At 32.8% G+C, this 13376-nt stretch overlaps 1 long non-coding RNA gene across 1 annotated transcript in view; it reads left to right on the top strand.

Annotated features, from left to right (window-relative positions):
* LOC148167592 (uncharacterized) overlaps positions 1-13343 on the top strand; it is a 52786-nt gene extending 39443 nt beyond the window's left edge. The window contains exon 3 of the long non-coding RNA XR_015770849.1: positions 13253-13343. This is a non-coding gene — a long non-coding RNA (uncharacterized LOC148167592). The remainder of the gene's footprint in view (positions 1-13252) is intronic.
* Positions 13344-13376: the final 33 nt, after the last annotated feature.

The following is a 13376-nucleotide window of genomic DNA, read 5'->3' on the forward strand; positions in this document are numbered from 1 at the left end:
GATGCTTTCTTGAATTCGTAGATTTACATTACAAATAAACTCTTTTTATATTCGGAAGATAAATTTTTCGAACTTTGCGAGAGTGAAACTCCATCACGACACGCTTTTATAAACCAATCACAAATAGGGATGCAATGAGGAATTAAAATTGCTCAGGTGAAAGATTTCTGATGAAAAGAACGCACAAAAATAAATTTCTGCACACGTGGTGCTAACTGCTTTAAAATAAATTCATTTCACCAATCTTATATGGATCAGTACTAATTAGAAGGTCGCTTTGTCCGGGAATTTTTACTTTTATGTCACTAGCGAAAAAATAAAAGCTTTGACTTTTTAGGGCTTTTATATTTACTCGCATTCACAAGGGCTTTTTATTCTATTTACATTATTTGCAATACAAATAGTGATTTCGGCGGTTTTATTACGTTCACTACGTACTTTGTTTTCTTTCGGATTTTATTTATTTAAACAATGTTCCTGGCTTTACTGCAGTTCCGACGTTTTGTGAAAATATGCAAGAGCTTTTATAAAATTGCAAAACAAATTAAAAAGATATTTTAAATGATTTACATTTAATAAATTTAGTTAAACATTTTTCTACTAAATCTTCTAGTAACTATTAACTACGTACGGTGTTTTCATTTCAATTTTATTTATTTAAATAAAGTTTTTTTTTGGGTCGCTAATTTACTGCAGTTTAATGTAAACATTTTACAAAAAGATGAAGCTTTTATAAAATTGTGAAACGAATTAAACTTTTAGATATTTTGATAGGTTGAATTATTCATTGTTTTGGTCAAAACCTTTTAGTCTTCAATTTGATGATAAATAACCAAAAAGGTCAAAATTGATCAGGACGTAAATTGGAGAAATGCGTGCAACAAAATATATTAACAGTTTTAATTAAAGAGTAAATGGAGGTCATTAACGGTCTTTCATAACCACTTTATATAAAATGGAAAATGGAATTTAAAAGCTCAGGATTTTTAAAGTTATTATTTAATTCAAATTACGTGTATTTCCGTAAATTAGAACAATATAACTAAATTTACGACGTCCATATAAGAGGAGTGTAAAAAAGGATCTGCTCGTATATCACGTTAATGATCTAACTAATGACTTTAGTTTTTGGTTTGGTTAATTATCAAGTAGTTACAAATTGTTTTTTAAACAAAAGTTTGTTTCCGTTTATTTAAATTTGGTGACGTTTGTCCAAGAGACACTTGTGGGCATTTGCTCAATTTTGAACTTATCAAATATAGCGGCAGTAAGTCTTAGCAATTTCCATCTTCTGGTGTAGTTTATGTGTTCTATTGGGCATATCATAGCAGGAAGTGGCTTCAGAGAGTTGTTAAATATTACATACAACATCGTCCGTCGGAAAAATATTGACATATCTTTTTGCCAAAGGTGCTTTACTCTCTTTTTAGAAGTAACATTTTTCTTTGGCAACATCACACTAGAAATATTAGTTTTCAATTTGCATGCATATCGTTTCAATTTATCGAAAGTGATTGATTTGTGATTGAGGTTTGTTTATTTTCTTTGAAGCAAATATTTCACTTACGCACCATCAGTGGAACTCTGGAGATAAGGTTTCAATTGGGAAACCTAATAATGGCTAATAATATGACGGTCTTCTCGTTGATTTGTTATATGACCCGATCATCATAATAGTTTCACGCATCCAATGGAAAGTGTAGTTTCATAGTTTAGTGGAAATTCTATACATACTCAAACAACTGTTCAAGTTCAAACATGAGCTTCTGTTGATAATTTGCCAAGTTTTCTGCACTTTCGCATAATAAGTGATTTCATTCAAAAAGTCTGATCATGCATATATTTACTCATTTTTTCAACAATTGACAGGAGAATAAAGACAGGTAAAACAAACATGGATACCCTCAAACTTTCGTTAAATATTTATAAGGTTTTCCCTACCTTTAATATTTAGTTTTAATTAACTTTAGCAATTTACAGGCACTATAACAGGCACGGTACAAATAAACAACTAATTAACACAAAACTGAGTCGAAAATAACTCACAATCTTGTCAAAAATGTTGAGAATGAGACACTGCTACTATGGTCTCAATAAATAAAGAAAATCAACAAATGATTAGAAGGTTGTGGAGCTGAAAGCAGTGTAAAATTTGCGAAGGGTCGCTTATTCCCAGAAGCGTCGAGGGTAAATACTTTGCTGTGAATATTGCAAGCAAAGTTTTTAGAACATTTTTATTTCTTTATTAATTAATGAAATCTTGTATGGGGATAATCTCTTTAAGTACACGTTGCTGTTTAAAGGTAGAGCTTTTAAGCTTTGTATCCTTTCCAGTTGAAGGACTATCCGCTAAGTGATTCTTATAAATGCTCGGAGTTTTTCGTTATTTACGTAGTTACCACACTAGGAGATTTTTATTTCCATTTAGATTCTTGTTTTTATTCTAATTGTGTTGTATTTTTTTTCTAAAAAAGAGCGTCTAGATTTGGTAGTACGTATATTTTGATTTGGGAAGTAAATCCCTTGAGCTCCGAGTTTTTTATCCGACGCGTTTTAAGTGATATCTTATAAATATTTTTTTATTATCATCGCGAGCAAAAAAACAAATACCTACTTATATTTTAGACGCTCAACCTGATGTAGATACATAAGCGTTTCTACATAGCCCCAAACTTCATCCCATTTATCTTGACGAATCCCCCGGCGAAATCCCATCACCTCCACGGAAGCCGGCTACCCCCAAGCTTTGCCCCCGGCCGCCGCCGCCCCACCATTGCGCTACCCACAACCGCACGACCGTAACTACTGCTCTTCGATCGATTAACGCTAAAGTTTTTCATCTTCTTACCTGTAACTTTCAAACAAGCTATTTGTTTTAATATTAAGGGTTGCAATTAGAAATCTGGAGAGTCAGCGTAATTAACATCCCTTCAGCTCGAAAATAACACATCATTTATTAATGGACCAAGCCAAATATCTTCTACAAACACAACAGTCTCTATTTGGACACAGCAAACTAATCTGAGGGTAAACAGCGCGTTCACAACCCCTACGACTATTTTCTTATATCGATATTCGATGGAGGACTACATCAAGGTACCAATTACTTCATTCTTGACTAAAGAAAATCGTGTTTTGTCAATAACAGACGTACTCGAAGATGAAAACAAATTTAACATTACTGTCACTGTTTTGTACCATTTCTACCCATGTCTTCATTTGCCCGGATTACACTGAAAGAAAAAATAAATCGTTAACCCCTCGAGTTGTTTCAATTTATTCGAATGGTTTCAAGAATCGGATTTCTATTCTCTGTAACCGGAAACCGTAGCCACTTATAGTCTGAAAACTTAGAACTGTTATCAGTTTTTCCTTCACACTGAGAAGGCAAAAATAAAGTTACCCTCTTATAATATCTAACTGCTATATCTTTGTAAATACCTGATAAACGTTTCAGCACTGACAACGATATTATTGCGTCTTTTGTTCTGAATGTTCTCTGAAATTTAATCAGAACGATAATGTGGAATTCTACCGAGTTTTTGTTGCCGACAATAGTCTTTGGTTGTAATCTAAAAGTGACGTTTTTAAATGGAATTTACATTTTTCTGGAGGAAAACGGACAAATATTTTAAAGAATGAATGTAACTTATCTAAAATTATTTCCATAAAACGTCAAAGTGTATTTTAACAGGCAAAAAGCTTGACGTGTTTCATTTTCTATTATCTTTATTTTCTATTAAATTCCGTCATTTTGGCCGTTTAATGCTATAAAAATGAAATTACTTTACTATTTCTATTATGCTAATTAGGAACGCCTGATTAAAATTTTAGAACAGGAAATTTTCGTGTTTCTACAGGGTCCGGCAACACTTGTGTCCACCCCTAAAATCGTCTTTAATTTTAAAGATAAAATTTTGAAAATTTGCATACGCTTATAGTTGACAAAGCTCTAGAAGCTGACACAAAAATTTGTTTTGATATCATGGTTTATTTGGCGTCGCGACGCCTAAAAAGTATAATTTTTAGCGATTTTTGAGTTTTTGCGGTAATATTAGCGAATTCAATTTTTTTTCAACATAACTGTAATACAAATATTTGAGTTTTTATTTTCAATCTACTGCAAATGGTGTTTAAAATTTGCGAAAAAAACGCTGTTTTATCAAGTTAGTTTTCAACATTTTGACGGTGCAGTGACAAACTACGTTTACACCAAAATTTCACAAGTCACTTCATTCACTCATATGAAGGTGAATTTTGATTAACTCGGGCATGTTGCACTTTATGGATACCAGAAATCGTTAATTAACATCGACAAAGCGACAATTTCACCAAGTAAGACTTTTGTTACCATCTAAAACGAACCAAAGGATAGATGTCATTTGTGACACAAGATGTTGACAGACCGGTGTAAACGTAGTTCCCAATTTTGACGTAATGAAATTGGAAACTAACTTGATAAAACAGCATTTTTTCCTCACATTTTGAATACAATTCATATTAAATCTAAAATATCAACTGAGATATTTTTAACACACTTATATTAAAAAAAAATAAATTAGGGGTTGATTTCACAAACCTTCACAATTAGATAAAAAATACATTTTAAGGCGTCGCGACGCCAAAACTATAAGTGACAAAAAATAAATTTTTGGGTCGGCTTCTAGAGCTTTGTCAACTATGAGCGTATGCAAATTTTCAAAATTTTGTTTTTAAAATTAAAGACGATTTTGGGGGTGGACACAAGTGTTGCCGGACCCTGTATATGGAAGAAATTGTTTAAGTTTGTTTATTAAATCCCATAATTCTAGTATTCTAATAAATTGGTTAGCGGCGTTGTTATTTTCATCATGCCAATTAACTAGTCAACGTTAAAAAATGTAACAAAAAAAAACCCATTGGGCATTTTTCAAGATGACAAATTCTCAAAATTTTCTATTAGAAATTTGGTGGCGTTACTATTTTCTTCTTACTAATTAACTGTACAAATTTTCAAAATTTCATTTATCATCGTGAGTTTAGAAAGAGCCGAATTTTAATATCATTAAAAACTAACAACGTTACGGCTCTGCAATAGCAGTTGACGTTTTTATAATATTATTTATAGTAAATTAATTAACATAAATTTGGCTCAAAGTGTGGTACAGCTATTGTGTCAACGTAATAATGAATATAATGAAATTACCAAACTGAATGACGCCATTGGCTTTGAATAAATTTACAGCAATCTCGAAATGACAAAGCTGCCGATAAGTTGAATGTGTATGTATGCCTAGCAACAATAACTAATTGGACAATAGAGTTATACCAAATAGTACAAATCCACAGCTTTGTTGTGAAACTAATTTTAGAAATGATACTCGAATTTTGCTACCTTAAAAAATTTAGAGTACTGGAAAATTCCCTAAGAATAGGGAGAAAACTTCTTCGGCAGCGTGACCAGCTCCATCTACAGAACTAAACTTTATTTTCCTGCAGCGGATTTTAGTGGGCGCCAAATTTAAATTCCAACTATGGCGCAAACCGTTTACATTTACTCGCATTCACAAGGGCTTTTAATTTCATTTATATTACATAAATAAATTGGTTTTGAATAAATTTACAGCAACCTCAAAATGAGATTAATTGTAGAAATGATTTAGCCACCTTAAAAAATTTCAGCAATGTGATAAATACGTCTCTCAAAATCAGACAGTTATGTACACAAATACCATTTCAGTCCAATTATTCGCAAGGAAATTTCATTTCGCGAATTCGCAAATCGTGTGAATTGAAATGTCACTGCAGTGATGCGTTGGAGATCTTGGAATGTTGCAAGGCGTCATAGAACGTTAAGAGTGAACACTGCAATAGACTGTGAAACTGTTGAGATGAAGTACATAAAGTTTGCTCTGATACATATTTATATTCATTTTGGTAAAGCTAGTTCATCTGTTCTTTTTTCCTGCACATTACCAAGACGAAATCGGCCACAGATGTTCGGACAGACATGAAAGTACTATTAAAAAGCAATTTTTATAATGGTTGTAAAAGTTAACATTTTTATTTTTACATTGTCAGTAAATAAGTCACTTAATTTTATAATGTTATAAAGTCTATGGTGCTATAATCTTGATCCTTAAGAAAAAGGTGTTTTGGTTTTATATTCTGTAGTATTAATCGTGTGACAAATATAATTTAGAATTTGTGAAAAGTTTCTATGACCAAGTTTGAAAATAATTATAAATTTAATAATTTACCTTCATAACATTTCTCTTTTATGTCAACGTCAGTTTGTTTTAACGAAAATCAAATGCACTTGACGTTCGCCTTTCTAATTAAAAGCATGTCAAAGAGAGTTGCCGCAATTTGTTTTATTTGTTGCATTCTAGTGTGACAGATATTTAAGAAAAATATCCAAGCATACAATGGGAAATATGAAGCTCTCGCATCAAATGTCGATCTATAGAAAAGTCTAACAAAGATGGCACATCGGCATAAAAAAACGAGTTTTTAGCCACATTTTCCCAATTTTACCGAGTTGTTATAAAGTCAAGCCCAATATTGATATCCTAATTCTAAAATGGAATTTGTGCGGAAATTGGGAATAATACAGCTTCCTGTCCTTTCTTTAACGTCGTTAATTTACAGGCGAAAGATCCTTGTGATATGGTAGCCGGACCGCTCGTAACCTTTAAATTAATCAATAGATATGAAATATTTACTTCTGACCTAAACTGCGATTTTGGACATGAAATCAATAGACTTTGTGACAGAATTATCAAAACCATTTCGTAATTTCAGACGTTAACACCGATCAAGATCGTCAACCTGTAATAACTAGCGGGATCGCTTTTTAAACGAATCATAAAATTTCAGCGATCAATAAGTAAAGTTCATAAAGCATTTATGCCGAAGATCATCTCGACTGATCACGATTGGGCATAATGGCAGGACCACGTTAATGTCATGGCACAATGCTAATAAAATAATGATGCTGTGAGCACCCACGTTCGCTTCAAAGTGATAGTTAGTACTGAATCTCAAAACCAGCGGAATTATTCATTTTGTGAAACTTTCGGACAAACATTGCGTTATTCTACTTTATTTTTCCGTTTATACGCCGACAATATTAGCGTAATAAATTGCAACCAAACTTTTAATTAACGGGAGAAGTGTCGTCTGACATTTTACACGGATTCCGGCAAAAAATCGACATCACCAACCAAAATACGACTTGAGGTTGGCTTTACTTTGTGCATTCAAATCCGGTAAAAAGTCCACCAAACGAGATTTCTTAGTCAATTTTACGACGAAGGGTATTGACCTTTCATGTTTCGTGCTGTCAAATGTCGTCTATTTTGAGCAAAACTATTTCAAGCTCAAACCATCAATCGATATTGTTAGTAAACGATTTCAGACAGATTTGCTGCGGTTTAAACTGTTAATCTAACTAGGCAATAACCCAAATACATCAACATAGAAAGTGATTCCTTAGTCTAGAATCTCAAACAAATTTTTCTCATCTATAATTGGGACTACGCTTTCATTTTAAGTTGTTTCCCTTTAAAACGAGATTAATAAATGGCGCTTACAAGTCTGTTTATCCAGTTAGGCGAGTTCAATTACACTCTTAATTGAGAATCTAACGAATTGTATACGAGTATCTTCCTAATTAATTATTTTACAAATTATTGCTCTAACTACGTAGTTTTCGGACTTTGGTAGACTTTGCTTTTCTGTCATCTCCAATTTCTTTTCGCTATGCAAGAAAAGAGACCACGGAAACGCTGCGTCCACGAAGAAATTGAACTAAATGAAAATAAACTTTGCTCATCTAAGAGGTTTGTCAAGCAGGCCAATCATATTTTATTCAAATCCGACATTTGTTCGTGTTCTCTGTCACCTTGGATTTGCTATTTTGTTATCGAATTTATTTCTCATACTTGAATTTGCGAAATTGGTTAAGAAACAATTGTTTTCACTTAAAAGTCATTTTAATAAATGGCGTTTACAAGTCTGTTTGTCGAGTTAGACAATTTCAATTACATTCTTAATTGAGAATCTAACGAATTGTATGCGAGTATCGTCCTAATTAATTATTTTACAAATTATTGCTCTAATGATGTTTTTGATATTCTTTAGAAATACTCTTGAGGCATCTAGATTCTTTGTTCTGTTAGCGAGCAACGCAAATTCTAATTATACGGCACAATTTCGCCAGAAGTAAGATCAACTTCTTTCCTAAACAATTATCTCCCTTTGGTAAATAATTTTAACAGTACTGAACTCGATCTAAATGATTTTCGTCGATCTGATGAATGAGATTTGTAGAAATCACGTTGAAACTCACAATCGCGCGTGACTAATCAATTATTTGCAACACTACATTTATTATTTTATAATCGCAAAGTTTTGTTGTTCCACATCAGCAATATCCCAGTGCATTTCGTAAGGAAAATGCACCATTAATTTTAAATGAACTGTAGGAAAACTAAAATGCGGCATTATTTTATCCTGAATATTTTGCAGACGACCGCTTGAGAACATCAACATTTATTCAAGACAACATTATATTTGCAGGATTATGTAAATGCTCCGTGTTTATATACTTGAACTCTTTTTCTAGAAAGAAAAATCGTTAAGTTCAGATATATTCTTCTTCAGCGAAATGGAGCAACGTTAGCAATCCATACAACCCTTCCCTTCAGTGTAATTTTTCAGCGTGGAACAACGTGCCACCACGCTTAAATATATCTACTTTATTTACTGCCCGAACATGTCACACGTACTCTAATTAATTATTAATTGATTTTATGCTGCAATGGAGCAGATGCTTATTGCCGCATTTTTATGCGGAATTTATTGATAATGTACATGGGGCTATCTAGAAATGTTTCTAAAAGCAACGATAATTCTACTATATCTGACGTTGGTTAATCTCGATCGATATCAAATCAACAAAACTCTGATGTGACAGTGAGTAATTGTCGGAAATGATGTATGTAGATAGATAGATATCTAGAGATGGGTCTAGCTAGTTTACATTTCTACTAACATATTTAGATTTGACCCGGCGCCTCCACCATTTTAAATCTGGTTGCTTATTAACTCGAATTTTTACTGCTGTTTCAACCATGCATATATATGTAAGTACGTTCTTCCATCTTGCAATAATACTAGCAATCCGATTTTATTTAAGTTGTTCAATTGAACGAATCGGTTTTGGCCAATTTCGGTATAGAAGCAAAAATCCATGCTCCAAGTTTTTATTATAGCGTAAAGGCGGCAGTTTTCGCTTCAGAGAATTTGTTCAAGGTGATTAAAAGTGGAGTGTTGTGTTAATAAGTTTGGTACTTATTAATGAAATCAGGGAGGTAATAGTAACGAAAAGGGATCGTTTGAATTAATTGATACAGAAGTGTAACATTATAATCAAGATAAATTAAAGCTATTAAATTTAAATCAAAATGGGAAATATGATTAGTTGTTGGAAGATGCAGGATGTGTTGTGTCAAGGACAACATGCGTAGATTCCCTTGGCATCAGTAATAAGGAAATTTTGCTCTGGATGGTTTAATGAATTAATCAAATTTAATTATCTATTCTAGGCGTGCATCCCAAATTCTAAACTTCTAATCACACTAGACAGGTATTACCGTGTCGGCCTAGTGCTTGCGTACGTCATACTAACACCAAATAATCTACTTACAACCAAATAACAACATGTAAGGTTTTTCAGGTAATTAGAAAGTACTTTAGCTTTTGAAGGCGACTCTCAAACTATTTACCTTTCGAAAGACTCTTTAAACGATTTACTCAGGCACTGATCCCGATCGCTTCTTCAGCAACTGTTTAGTCTGACGTTGATTTAAACACAGAAACTAAAATTCCCAACGAAAGCACTTCACTTCGACAGAAATCTTCTTAAACAAATCCCTTTTTGTTTCGACATTTTTTAAAGAAACATATTATTTTTCAGGATTTTGCGGAAGCGACGTCTTTATTATTCTTTTTATAATAGAAGGACGTTGTGAACTCAATAATTTTCCGTTAAACGACGTAAACGTCAGAGAAGTTTAGCATTCACTTAAACTAAAATCTTTCACACATTGATGGTGACAGTGCCAAGACAAACTTTGCGGAGGTGTGGTTTTAGAACTTAACACCATTATTGATAAATGTGGAGGATGTACATGGGCAAACCATCTTTCGCTACTGAATTAAAAAAGAGAAATAGAAATTGAGATGACAAAGGTCGTGTGTGTGAAAAGTCACGTCTTTTTCAAGAAACGATTGAAAGAACGAAACATAAAACTGTTACGATGGAACAAATCAAACTCGCACTTTAAATTGTCTTCACTATATTTTAACCAAAACAGGTTTTACGATTAATAACTCTCACTGTCGGCAACTTGATTGTCATTTTATGACGACGTAGTCACGACTTAAACCGACTTCTTTCGTCATAAGGAATTTTCATATTCAAATTTATTACAATCTTCGCTAGGAATCAGACGCGCTTCACAATCTGGAAAGCAGTAAAATGTAAAAACTAATCCCTAATGTTATTTGCTCTTGCATCTCATGTAAGGCGTCTTTTGGTTTTTCCTCAGTAGAAACTAAAACTATTTAAAATTCTTTGCGCAAGAATTTTATTACTACAAGATTTCCATTCTTTGTAAAAGGACTGCGAGCTTTTCCCTGTAAAACAAAAGTTCGATATTAAAATCAGTCTTTCATTGATGTCTAAGAAGAGGGATAATGACCTGGCGCATCCACCATTTTTGCAATTATATTTTAAATAGTAGCGTGTGACTGATGTGCGTTGGAATTAGCATATTTTTGATTGCTCGACTAAAAGGAAAAGGAAACGATAAGGGCAATAAAATTATCGGAAAAGTTTGTAAAAAATGTGTTACGTTTGGCATCACCCCTCCGTCGGCGTTGCTATGCCGGATCTACGTCAAAAGCGCGACTTCCGGCCCGTTTTTTAAAAGTCACAAATTCAATTTACTGAAAATTGCTCTTCTCTGGTTTACAGTGTTTTTATTCAGTGGTGTGCCGCTTCGCGATCGTTTCAGACACACTTAATTTTTTTGGAAATTAACTGTAATCAAATTCCCAACTTCTCAAATTTATTTTAATCAATTGAAAGAGCTGCTTGTGTCAAAAAAGGGTCAAGCTTGTTATTTCGTTGAAGTTAATTAAATCATTGCATTTATCTCCAGAGTGTAGTGGATTTAGCAAGCGTGAACTAACATAACAATAAGAAGGTTTCATACAACTTTAATGTATGCAAAACACACACCGGAGTTAACTAATTAGAAGCAAACATCTGTGCTGTCTACAAAATTTCCATTTTCCAATTTGAGCTACTAGTTCCAAGTCAACTTTCAAATGTCATTAATCAAAATAACAATTCAATATTGAATTACACCTTAGATCAATCTCACTTCGCCACCATTCCTAATAAATACATTATCTTCTAATGCAAAGTGTAAATCCAAATCTTATTTTAAGCTGTGATTTTTACCAGCTTCTGCTCTTAAACTTTCAATGACATCTAGCCAAACTTTGCGAGTTTACGATCTCGATTAAAATTTTCTATTGGATTTTACACCTACTGGCACCAACGATTTTTGTACAGAAATTCTGTCATGTCAGCAACACCATGTTTGCCGGCAAGAACCAGAATTTCCGTGAACGTGTCAACATTTTATTACTTAACTTTTCTAATTATGTGTGAAATTATTCTGCGAACGCGCTCCCTAAAAATTCTACATTTCCCCCAATTTTTTTCTGTTATCTATTTTTAGCACGGTATAATTCCATCTGCTAGCACTTTCCCTTCGAACTACTTCAACTCACGTACACCCAAAACTCATTTTACGGGATTTATTCCAAGGTACTCCCAGAATTCAATCTTTTAACAGTTTCACTTTCGAGGGTTTAATGAAATTGTTGCACACGAAGCAAACGAAGCTAAATCTAAGCGGTGTGGGATAAAGCGGGGTAAACAGGGAACTATTAAATTTTTAAATAGACTAGAAAAACGCGTGCTGAAACTTTTCTGGTGGGTTAAAAGTCTAGTCGTGGGAGGAAAATAACCTGCAATTATATCGAAATAAATTGTAGCTGATTTATTTCCTATTATTCGTAAGAATATATATTTTACGAGATACTCAACCACAGTTTCAAACATTTTAATGAATATAGTAATAAAAATATAACAATATATCGACGATTTACGATTAATAACTCGCACTATCCAAAATTTGATGGTTATTTTATAACTGCTGGCTTAGTATTCCAACATATGAATCCTTATGTTCAAATTTATGAGCGAACATCGGATATTTTCAGCCAAATAAAATAACATTAGTCCACAAATTTTGGAAAAAAAAATGTACTGGAGTCCCTTTTACTCCATCAGGTCTCCACCAGGTTTATTACGACATATTACATAAAAAATAAAATCAGAAATCAATTCTACTGTAGAAATGCCTTTTTACTGCTTCACGTCAAATTTCATCCAAATTTATTGACTAGCGTAATTACTCTTAATTATGTAACGAGGACGCTAAATATCATATTATTGGTCTTTCTTCCATGTTTTCAGTCCAATTAACTTAACGAAAAGGAACAAACTAAAACTAACCATCTTTTCTTTGAATTTAATTATAAATTAGCGCAGTACCAAGAAAAATAATACGCTGAGATGATGGATAAATATTAATGAAATGGAAAGGAACTTTTTCTCTTTTTAGTTTCTCTAATTATTATTACGTTGCCAAACAATGAGCCCAATGAACATAATGTGAGTTTTGAAACTGGAATATGACAATACGACGACGCAAACTTTCATAAATTATAAATGAAGTTGCAAGTTGGTGATGTCGATGATAAATTTAGCAAAAAGCGAGTGGTTTGTCCTAGAGAAAAACTTTTGCCATGTTATAAAATAGAACGGACATAACAAGCAGATTATTTTTTAAAAACTTGAAATCTATATTTCACATTATAGGAAAAGTTACTGAAGCAAATTATGTTTCATAATTGTCTGTAAAAATCTTTGGGATGATTTATATACTTTTGTAATAGTGATGGTTTATTGGTGGTCGTAAATTCAACTTTAATAAATTTATGGTGAAAGATTCATAATTATTTTAATGGTATGAAAAATCAATACGGTCGTCCGGGGGCTTAGAAGGTCAAACAGATAATAACCGATTTAAATCTCTGTTTCTCTATATATTTTTCTCTGTTTCAGGTTGTCTGAAAGAGATGTAAAGCGTCCAAAGTTCACATGGAAGCGAGAGAGAAAAGTGTAGAAAGCATATTTTGATGAACTTTCTATTCAATGTCAAAACTAAACAGACAGTGCAAAATATGGA

Source organism: Gnatocerus cornutus, chromosome 10 (genome assembly GCF_029298725.1).
Source record: "Gnatocerus cornutus isolate USDA-ARS CGAHR chromosome 10, icGnaCorn1.1, whole genome shotgun sequence".
Classification (NCBI taxonomy): Eukaryota; Metazoa; Arthropoda; class Insecta; order Coleoptera; family Tenebrionidae; genus Gnatocerus; species Gnatocerus cornutus.